We start from the raw sequence: 10,873 nt of genomic DNA, 5'->3' as shown, positions 1-10,873 counted from the left end.
TTTTTTTGAGACAGATTCTTGCTCTGTCACCCAGGCTGGAGTGCAGCTGCAAGATCTTGGCTCACTGAGACCTCCACCTCCCGGGTTCAAGTGATTCTCCTGCCTCAGCCTCCCAAGTAGATGGGACTACAGGTGCATGCCATCACTCCAGGCTAATTTTTGTATTTTTAGTAGAGACAGGGTTTCACCATATTGACCAGGCTGGTCTCTAATTCCTGACCTCATGATCCGCCCACCTCAGCCTCCCAAAGTGCTGGGATTACAGGTGTGAGCTACCGCACCAAGTCTTAAAACTTTTTTTGTAGAGACGGGGTTTCACTATAGCCCAGGCTGGCCTCAAACTCTTAGCCTCAAGTGATTCTCTTGCCTTGGCCTCCTAAAGTGCTGGTATTTCAGGCATGAGTCACTACACCTAACTGAGCGTAGGAGTTCAAGATCAGGGTATCAGCATGATTGCCTGCTTGGTTAGGGCCTTCTTCCTAGCTTTGTGGGTGGCCATCCTCTTGCTGTGTCCTCAAGACACAGGAGGGAGGAGGGCTGAAGAGAAAGTCACTGTGTCTCTTCTTACAAGGCCTTTAATCCCATCATGAGGGCTTCACCCCCATGACCGAATTATCTCATAATACCACCACCTTGGGGTTTAAGATTTCAATCTATGAACTTGGCAGGGGACACAAAGGATCAGTTTACAGCAGTAAAAACAAAGATAGATTGAACATTTTAAATGCATTTTACAGGCTACTTGAAAGACTTGAGCAGTCTCAGACCTCCACTTAGATATTAGTTGTCTTAGTCTTTCAACCTTAGGAAGGTTGAAAATAAATAATAGCCAAAAAAGAATAGAATAGGGCCGGGCGCAGTGGCTCACACCTGTAATCCCAGCACTTTGGGAGGGTGAGGCAGGCAGATCACCTGAGGTCAGGAGTTTGAGAACAGCCTGGCCAACATGGTGAATCCCCATCTCTACCAGAAATACAAAAAATTAGCCAGTTATGGTGGCAGGCGCCTTTAATCCCAGCTACACGGGAGGCTGAGGCAGGAGAATCACTTGAACCCAGGAGGAAGAAGTTATAGTGAGCCAAGATCGTGCCACTGCACTCCAGCCTGGGTGACAGAGCAAGACTCCGTCTCAGGGAAAAAGTAAGCAGGCTGGGCGTGGTGGCTCACCCCTGCAATCCTAGCACTTTGGGAGGCCAAGGCGGGCAGATCACAAGGTCAGGGGTTCAAGACCAATCTGGCCAACATAATGAAATCCCATCTCTACTAAAAATACAAAAAATTAGCAAGGTGTAGTGGTGTGTGCCTGTAAAAAGCTACTCAGGAGGCTGAGGCAGGAGAATCTCGTGAACCCGAGAGCCCGGGAGGACAGTGGGAGAAGCTGTCTGAAAGAAAAACAAACAAAAAAAGAAGTAAGTAGATGGAAAAGACATGCCAAACCAAAGAAAAAGAAAAGCCAGCATAACTATATAAAAATCAGAAAACAATGTAGTTCAAGACAAATCACATTTTTTTTTTTAATGTTGAGGTGCGTTTTTGTTTAATGTTTATTAGACTTCTTCAATTTCTTACCTGAATTGTCTCTTTTATTCTTTCCCCACCCACCCCCCAACCCCCACAAATAGGACTTTTTCTTTGTCACTATTAAAAGTCTAAACTTTAAATAGATTCTTGGACTGACAACTCATAGCCATCAGCTCGTTCAACTTTACCACCTGTTTTGTTCCCAGGGGCTTTTCCAGAACTAACTTCACCTTGAAGTTCCGTGAGTTTTCCTAATTTAAACTTGGGCTGCTTCTGCATTTTTACTTTTCTAATGAAGACATCATGAAGAGCATAAATAGATTGGCAAGCCTTTTCTATGACTTTTCCAGTGCTGTTTGGAATCACTTTATTGACCACTTCTTTCAAGTCATTTTGTCTGCACCTCTCAGGTTATGATTTCCATCATCTTCTTCCAGATCTGGTGGACCTGTTGGTGCTGAGCATAAGAGGTCTTCCATATCTGAATGCTGCATTTTTTAGTAAAACCAACACAGAACAGACAAAGCAAGTAACCACTGGAAGTCTTGACATCAACATGAGCTTCAATCATGGTCTGCCATTTTTTCACCATGGAATACATTTTGTCATGGTTAAGATTCATGCCATGAAAGTTAGTTCAGCAGTTTTTGCCCTAAAAATCTTCAGTAATCAGCTTGAATTTTCTAAATGTTAACTTCATCATTTGGCAAATCAGCAAGACTCACTTCAAACACACAACCCTTGAGACCATCTGATGCAATTTTGGTTCCTTGGGTCCTGGTGACTAGCATCTTTCCAATATTTCTTTTTTTTGAGATGGAGTCTCACTCTGTCACCCAGGCTGGAGTGCAGTGGCACGATCTTGGCTCACTGCAGCCTCCACCTCCTGGATTCAAGCTATTCTTCTGCCTTAACCTCCTGAGTAGCTGGGACTACAGGCGCCCACCACCACACCCAGCTAGTTTTTTTTTTTTTTTTTTTTTTTAGACAGAGTCTCACCTGTTGCCCAGGCTGGAGTGCAATGGTGCGATCTTGGCTCACTGTAACCTCTGCCTCCTGGATTCAAGTGATTATCCTGCCTCAGCCTCTTGAGTAGCTGGGATTACAGGCATGTGCCACCACGCTCGACTAATTTTTGTATTTTCAGTAGAGACGGGGTTTCACCACGTTGGTCAGGCTTGTCTCAAACTCCTGACCTTGTGATCCGCCTGCCTTGGCCTCCCAAAGTGCTGGGATTACAGGTGTGAGCCACCATCCCCAGCCCCCAATATTTCTTATATTGAATATAGCAGGTGCTTTTACATCACACTAATCTTCCTTAGGAAATGGATCAACCACTTTCTTCTTGGCTCCCTTTCTGCCACCTTTGGTGCTTATTCTCGCCAGCCACTATGGTGCTACTCAGACAGCCAAAAGGGCTCTTTCATTTTTTTAATTATCTCTCATTAGCATGATTGTCAAAGAAAAATAAGAATGGAGGCCATTGATAAGATACACCCCAAGGCCAATCACCCATAACCAAGTAACCAAACTTTAAGTCATCCCTATTTCCCCCAAAGGCTAGCTCTAATCATAAAACATAAAACATAAGCTTTACATTCTTATCAGCATGAATCAGTAAAATTAAATCAATCAGCTCTAGACAAATCAGCTTGAACTCACAGAAATATTAATGTATAACAGCCAATCCTGACACAGGTCAAAATATTCCTCCTTTATGCTCTATAAACTGCTGTAACTCCTGTAAAATGGACTTCTTACCACTTGGTTTGACATCTCCAGGATCTTGTTCTATACCTGATCTGACTTTATTTTTGACGTAGCCAAATTTTGTTCAAATGGCTTTTTCCTTCTTTTTTTTTTCTTTTGTCCCGTCTCTGCCTTCCTCTTCCCCTCTCACTCCTCTTCTCTCTCTCTTTCTCCTTATTTATTTATTTTTCTCTCTCTCATGAGCGAAGGGATAAAAATAAAACTACTGAGATAAAATATTTTTCAAGACTTTAAGTTGGTATCATTTATTTCAGTAAACCCTTACCAGCATTAATCTTTTTTAAAAAAGAAAAATGTATCTCAATATTTCAATCTGCATTTCTATGATTACTTGAAAGATTGAACAGTTCCTCATTTTTCAAGACATTTGCATTTCCTCCTTTGTGGACTGTTGTCTCATGCCCTTTGCACATGTATCTAATGACATCTTTGCTTATTTTTATCTGCCTCTGTAAGAGGAGACGTCTACCTCTCAATATCTGAAATTAAAAGGATAAATATTTATGACTTACTTATTAAAGGAAATCTATATTCATCAGGCATAATATCCTTAAGGAAAACAAACTCCTGATCTTACGAGGTTTGTGGGAAGCATTTGTCTAGTGGTTGTTGGCAGAGCAGGAGCATCACCATCTTGGACAAACACTGCCATTTTAAGTTCCCCTTGATTAAAAACCACCTAAATCCAGCCCCCAAAACATCAGCCTAATGGCTAACGTCAGCATGACCATAAACCACAAATGACATCTCCAACCAGAAACATTTCAACCCCGAGATAAACCCCTCTCCGACCAGCAACATGCCAGCCCTGAGATAAACCCCCCTCTGACCAGAAACATCCCAACCCCACAATAAAACTCTCCTCCACCCAGAAACATTCCAAACCTGTGATAAGCTCTCCCTTCCTAAACCTTTAAATACCCTTAGTCTATAAGAGAGAAGGCTCTTGACCTAAACCAGCCAGAATCCCCTCTCAGGTTTATTCTCCAAAATAAACCTGTCTTTGACTGTTGAGCTGCTTTTCATGTTTCTGTCTTCTTTTTTCAGTCCTTACATTTGGTGTCAAAACCTGGAATGGGTGTTGGGGGCAGAGGCTCTCTTGCAACCTAGGAAGCACTGGGCAATGGCAGCTCGTCCCAGGATAACTCCTGGATCCTGAGGGTCTCTGGCCACCTGCCTTGTCTTTTCTCTCTCTTCACTTTTAAAGCAATTTGCATGAGGGGGACAACTAATCTGAAGGGGACTGTGAGGCTTGGGCTGGGGCTACTCTCTGGTGGTTTCTCAAAACCCTCAGGTCTCAGGAATCCACCTCTAACCACCTGCAACAGGTACTTCGCTCTCTAGCCCTTGTCCCCTGTTCCTCCCTCTTCTCTTTCTCTCTCCCTCACATGGCTCCAGTCTGGGCGACCCTCTGCCAATTCTAACCAGAACACCGAACATCAGACACTAATCCAGCCAACTGATAAGATTTGCCTTCCCTGACTTTCTTGCAGTACCTGGGAAAGTCAGGTCTGCCATTCAGTGCTCAGAGGCCCAGTGGGACTAAGTTGGAAGAAATCTTGGGGACCCCCAGTCTCCTCAGCTTTACCCTTCTCTTTGTTTACTTTTTTTTTATATATATACTTTAAGTTCTAGGGTACATGTGCATAGCGTGCAGGTTTGTTACATATGTATACTTGTGCCATGTTGGTGTGCTGCACCCATCACCTCGTCAGCACCCATCAATTCATCATTTATATCAGGTATAACTCCCAATGCAATCCCTCCCCCCTCCCCCCCCCATGATAGGCCCCGGTGTGTGATGTTCCCCTTCCCGAGTCCAAGTGATCTCATTGTTCAGTTCCCACCTATGAGTGAGAACATGTGGTGTTTGGTTTTCTGTTCTTATGATAGTTTGCTAAGAATGATGGTTTCCAGCTGCATCCATGTCCCTACAAAGGACGCAAACTCCTCCTTTCTGGGTCTCTGTCTTTTGTCTGGGGAGGCCTAGAACAAAAACAGGCACCCTTGGCTTCCTCTTACCAGTCTACATGGTGCCAAACAATCTCACATTCCTACGTCCTCCCCACTGGGGTGTCTCCTTCACAACCTTGCCAAACTTAGCTTACAGGGAGACCTAAAGCCAAAACGTTTAGTTTTTTATTGCAACACAGCCTGACCCCAGTACAAATTAGATAATGACAGGCAATGGCCCAAAAACAGCACTTTTGACTTTCAAATTCTCAGGGACCTTGACACCTTTATCACCTGGAATGGCAAATGGCAAGAGGTTCCCTATACTCAGGCTTTCTTCTACCTTAAATCCCAACCCACCCCACGTCAAGCTTGCAACCCTCACGAAATCCTTCTTCTTAATGAAAACCCTCCCCAGCTCTCTCCTTTCTCCGAAACCCCTTCCTCTGAAATCCCTTTTGATCCTGCAGATGAACCCGCTCTGTACTCTCAGCCCCCTGCATCTGTTCCTTGCCTGTCCACCCCTTTGGCCCCTCCTGCCCCAAGCCTTTAGCCCCAAACCCCGCCCCTCCTCCTTCTCCATCCATTACCCATTCAAAAACTACTCCAACCAGTCAAACCACATCTGCCATTCTCCCTCTCCAGTAAGTGGCTGGGGCTGAAGGCATTGCTCATGTTCATGTCCGTTTCTCCATGTCTGACTTGTCACAGATCGAACAGCACCTGGATCTTTCTCTGAAAATTCATCTCATTATTGCAAGGAATTCATGAACATAATCCAATCCTTTAACTTGGCATGACATTTATATCATTCTAACCTCCACCCTTATTCCTGACGAAAAATAGCACATCCGGCATTCAGCTGAAACACATGCAGATGGACTCCATAATCAAGCCCCTATACAAAATCCAGTGGCCAATGATGCAGTCCCCCATAGAGACCCAGATTGGGCTTACCAACAGGGAGACAATGGCATCAGGTGAAGAGACCACATGATTACCTGTCTTCTCGTAGGCCTGGACAAAAATGCTCATAAGGCAGTTAGTGATGAAAAACTCAGAAATTACACAAGAGCTCCAGGAAAATCCTGCCCTTTTCTTATCATGCCTCACTGAAGCTATGCTAAAATATACCAATTTGGACCCAGAATCTAAAGAAGGTCAAACTTTTCTCCACCTCCAATTTGTTTCCCAATCTGCCCCAGATAGCCAGAAAAAATTACAAAAATTAGAGGAGGGTCCCCAGACACCCCAGCAGGACCTCCTAAATGTAGCCCTCTGTATCTTTAACAACAAAGATGAGGAACACAAATTTAAAAAGAAACATCTCCATTTAAAATACCAGATGCTAGCCTCTGTTGTCCAAAAGTCATGTTACGCAAAGCCTCCTAATAACCCAAAAGGAAACTCCCTCACCTCTTGGGGAGTCAGTTTCCAATGTGGCAACCCTGGACACTGGGCAAAGACTTGTCCTAACCCCTGGCCTCCCACCAAGCCTTGCCCAACTTGTGGTCTTTGGGGACACAGGAAGATGGACTGCCCCCAATGGGGACACCTTCCCTATTCAGGTGTGGCTCATAATAAAGTTCGCCAATCATCACAGGATCTCTTCACTGTTGGTGCTGACAACTGATGACTGAGGATCCCTGGGATCCTTCACCCTTATATCTAGTGAGTCTACGGAACCCAAGGTAATTGGGGCAGTATCCAGGAAGATTATTGCCTTTCTTTTCGATACTGGGACAAGTCTATCTGTATTAACTGAATATCAAGACCCATTAGGATATTAATCCATTTCTGTTGTTGGCAGGAAGGGCATACAAGAAACCCCATAAAACACACTGCCTTTATACTACTCATTTCAGGGAGTCACCCTCACTCACTCTTTCTCGGTCATTCCTCATTGTCCCACTCCTTTACTAGGAAGGGACATCCTACACAAACCGGGAGGAATCATTCATTTATCAACCTACACCAAAGCCACCCTTATTTATTATTATAGCAAGAACAGAACCCCTTCTCACACACTCCACATCAAACAGACTTAAATCCCAGATTCCTCAGCCATGTAAATCCCATAGTATGGAACACCAACTCCCCCATTACAGCTACCCACCACTCTGCAATCCATTTCACTGAAGGATCTTAAGCACTAAATAGTGGTCCCACAATATCCCCTCAACCCTAATGGATTATGGGGACTCAAGCCCATTATCTCCCGAGTTTTGGCTGCCAGTATTTTAATTCCCACCCATTTTCCCCACAATACTCCTATTCTCACTTAAAAAACTGGATGGCTCCTATAGACTGGTTCAGGATTTGTGACAAATCAACTCTACTATTGTTCTTGTTTGTCCTGTTGTCCCAAAGCCCTACACCCTAGTGTCACGAATTCCTCCCAGCACTAGCCATTTCTCTGTATTAGACCTCAAAGATGCCTTTTTTACTATCCCTCTACATCCCTCTTCTCAAAACCTTTTTGGTTTCACTTGGACTCACCCTGACACAGGCTACTTCCAACAACTCACCTGGACTGTCCTCCTCCAGGGGTTTACGGGCAGCCCTCACTATTTTGGTCAGGTACTTCAGTTGGACCTCTCCCAACTACCTCTGCAACCTAGCATTTTGTTTTAATATGTTGACTATTTACTTATTTGCAGCCTGTCTCTAGAACATTGTATTCAAAACGCCACCAGGTTTTTAAATTTTTTGGCTGAATGTGGGTACAATTAACTTCTCCAAAAGTTTTATATCTAGGATTAATCATAAATACAAATACCCAAGAAATTCTGCTGACATGAAAGCAAGCCATTCAACAAATTCCATTTCCTAAAACAAAAAGGGACTTATTTCTTTCCTCAGATTAGTGGGATATTTCTGATTAAGGGCAGCAAATTTTGCCATTATCTCTAAATCTCTTTATGAACACACAAAAGGAAATTTTTTTATTTTTTATTTTTGGATGTAGTCTCGCTCTGTCACCCAGGATGGAGTGCAGTGGCGCAATCTCGGCTCACTGCAAGCTCTGCTTCCTGGGTTCACGCCATTCTCCTGCCTCCTGAGTAGTTGGGACTACAGGCGCCTGCCACCACGCCAGGCTAATTTTTTGTGTGTGTATTTTTAGTAGAGACGGGGTTTCACCATGTTAGCCAGGATGGTCTCAATCTCCTGACCTCGTGATCCACCCGCTTTAGCCTCCCCAAGTGCTGGGATTACTGGCATAAACCACTGTGCCCAGCCCTACAAAATCTTGATCAACCACTCACTCCCAACCCAGACCTTTATCATGTTTAATCTCACCTAAAATGTGCTTTATTACATGCCCCTGCTTTAGGACTTCCAAACCCCCTCAGACCTTTTCACCTATATTTACACAGTTCTCATAATCAGGCCCTTGGACCAACCCATGGGAGATTCCCTCCAACTAGTGGCATATTTTTCAAAACAACTAGACCCCATTTTAAAAAGCTGGCCCCTTTGCTTAAAAACTTTGGCCACAGCCTCTTTAATTATCCCTGAGGCACAAAAACTCACATTCTACGAACCCCTCTAGGTATTTTCTTCTCACAGTCTATAAGGTATGCTCAGTCATAAGATGCTCACTTCCATCTCATCCTCTCACATGCAAGCCCTACATTCAACTCTCTTTCAACCCTCTATTTCTCTTCATAGATGCTCCCCCACTAATTCTGCTACTCTTTTACCTTCAACACCAATTTTGGACCCGAACCAACACTCATGCTTCTTTCACCATGTTCTCTCACCTTACTTCCACTAACACAAAGGGAGCCCCAGATTGATGGCAGTGCATCAAAAAATCCTCCCCTCCAAATAGGATATGCCATCATTGGGGGATATTTCCAATTATGGATAGCAAATTTTACCATTTATCATGATGATATCCACTCTCTCCCACCAAGAAGAGTTGTAGAGGTTGCCCCCTTTGCTTTAGGGCACATCCTCCCAACAAACAGAATTTGTTGCCCTAATAAGAGCACTAATCCTAACAACAACAACAAAAAACCAAGTTAATATATACACCGACTCTAAATATGCCTATAAAATCATCCATTCCAATGCCCAAATTTGGAGCAAGCTGGGCTATCTCATGGCTAAGAGAACTCCTATCATTAATGGAAAACGAATCCATCATCTACTAAAGGCAGCTCTACTTCCAGAAAAGGATGTAGTTATCCATGGCAAAGGACATCAGTCAGATAAAAGCCATATTTCTTTAGGGAACTGTGAGGCTGACTATTGGGCACACCTCAACCAATCATCCAATTTCTCAATACCTATTTCCCCTCATACAACATTTCCCCTCCTTTTATCCAGAACACCAAATACAACAACCAGTCGTGGCGGGGGCACAATTCAAACCCCCATACTGGTTCATACAAAACAAATTAGTCCTACCTGACTCTGAAAAAACAAGTATTTTACAGGACACCCACAACCTCTTCTACACTAGCCATTCCCCTCTACAACATTTCTTGGCCGGGCGCAGTGGCTCAAGCCTGTAATCCCAGCACTTTGGGAGGCCGAGACGGGCGGATCACGAGGTCAGGAGATCGAGACCATCCTGGGCTAACACGGTGAAACCCCGTCTCTACTAAAAATACAAAAACTAGCCGGGCGAGGTGGCGGGCGCCTGTAGTCCCAGCTACTCCGGAGGCTGAGGCAGGAGAATGGCGTAAACCCGGGAGGCGGAGCTTGCAGTGAGCTGAGATCCGGCCACTGCACTCCAGTCTGGGCGAGACTCCGCCACAAAAAAAAGCGAGACTCCGCCACAAAAGAAAAAAAATTTCTTAAGTTTCTACATACATAAAACCCCAGATATAAAGGAACAGTTGAAAGCCATTTCCCATTAATGCTCTATTTGCCAGAAAGCTTCACCCAACTCTGACACTAGACCCCCTTCTTTCCCAACCCATCAAGCGAGGGGACACCTTCCAAGACAGGACTGGCAAATTGATTTTACCCATTTGCCCCCAGTAAAAAAGTTTGATTTCTTTTGGTTCCAGTTGATACCTTTTCAGGATGGGTTGAAAGAGCTTCTCTGTCACCTCCAAATTAATAACAGAAATCATCCCCAGGTTCAGGGTGCCTCTTTCTCTTCAATCTGATAATGGTCCTGAATTCACTTCTGAAATTATTCAAACACTTGCACAAGCCCTGCAAATCACCTGGAAGCCATGCATCCCCTATTGACCTCAATCTTAGGGAAAGGGTGAAAAAATGAATGGCATTCTAAAACACACCCTCACCAGGTACTCACTCCAGACACATAAAGACTGGGTTACTCTTTTACCTTTGGCCCTTCTAAAATTCGGTGCTCCCACATAAACCTTTAATGCCCAGCTCCTTTGAACTCATGTATGGGAGACCACTTGACCCTTTTGCTCCACCTCAGGGTCAAGCCCTACCTCTACCAACCCCTCTAATTTCCCCTCTTCCCTTTTTTTTTTTTCTTTGAGACCCAGTCTTGCTCTGTCGCCCAGTCTGAAATGCAGTGGCATGATCTCGGCTCACTGCAAGCTCCGTTTCCTGGGTTCACACCATTCTCCTGCATCAGTCTCCTGAGTAGCGGGGACTACAGGCGCCCGCCACCACGCCCGGCTAATTTTTT

At 44.4% G+C, this 10,873-nt stretch overlaps 1 pseudogene; it reads right to left on the bottom strand.

Moving 5' to 3' along the window:
* Positions 1-1,656: 1,656 nt before the first annotated feature.
* On the bottom strand, positions 1,657-3,924 carry LOC105526498 (annotated as a pseudogene).
* Positions 3,925-10,873: the final 6,949 nt, after the last annotated feature.

The sequence above is a fragment of the Colobus angolensis genome, unplaced genomic scaffold (assembly GCF_000951035.1).
Source record: "Colobus angolensis palliatus isolate OR3802 unplaced genomic scaffold, Cang.pa_1.0 Scaffold591, whole genome shotgun sequence".
NCBI lineage: Eukaryota > Metazoa > Chordata > Mammalia > Primates > Cercopithecidae > Colobus > Colobus angolensis.
This window is presented reverse-complemented; position numbering and strand designations above follow the sequence as displayed.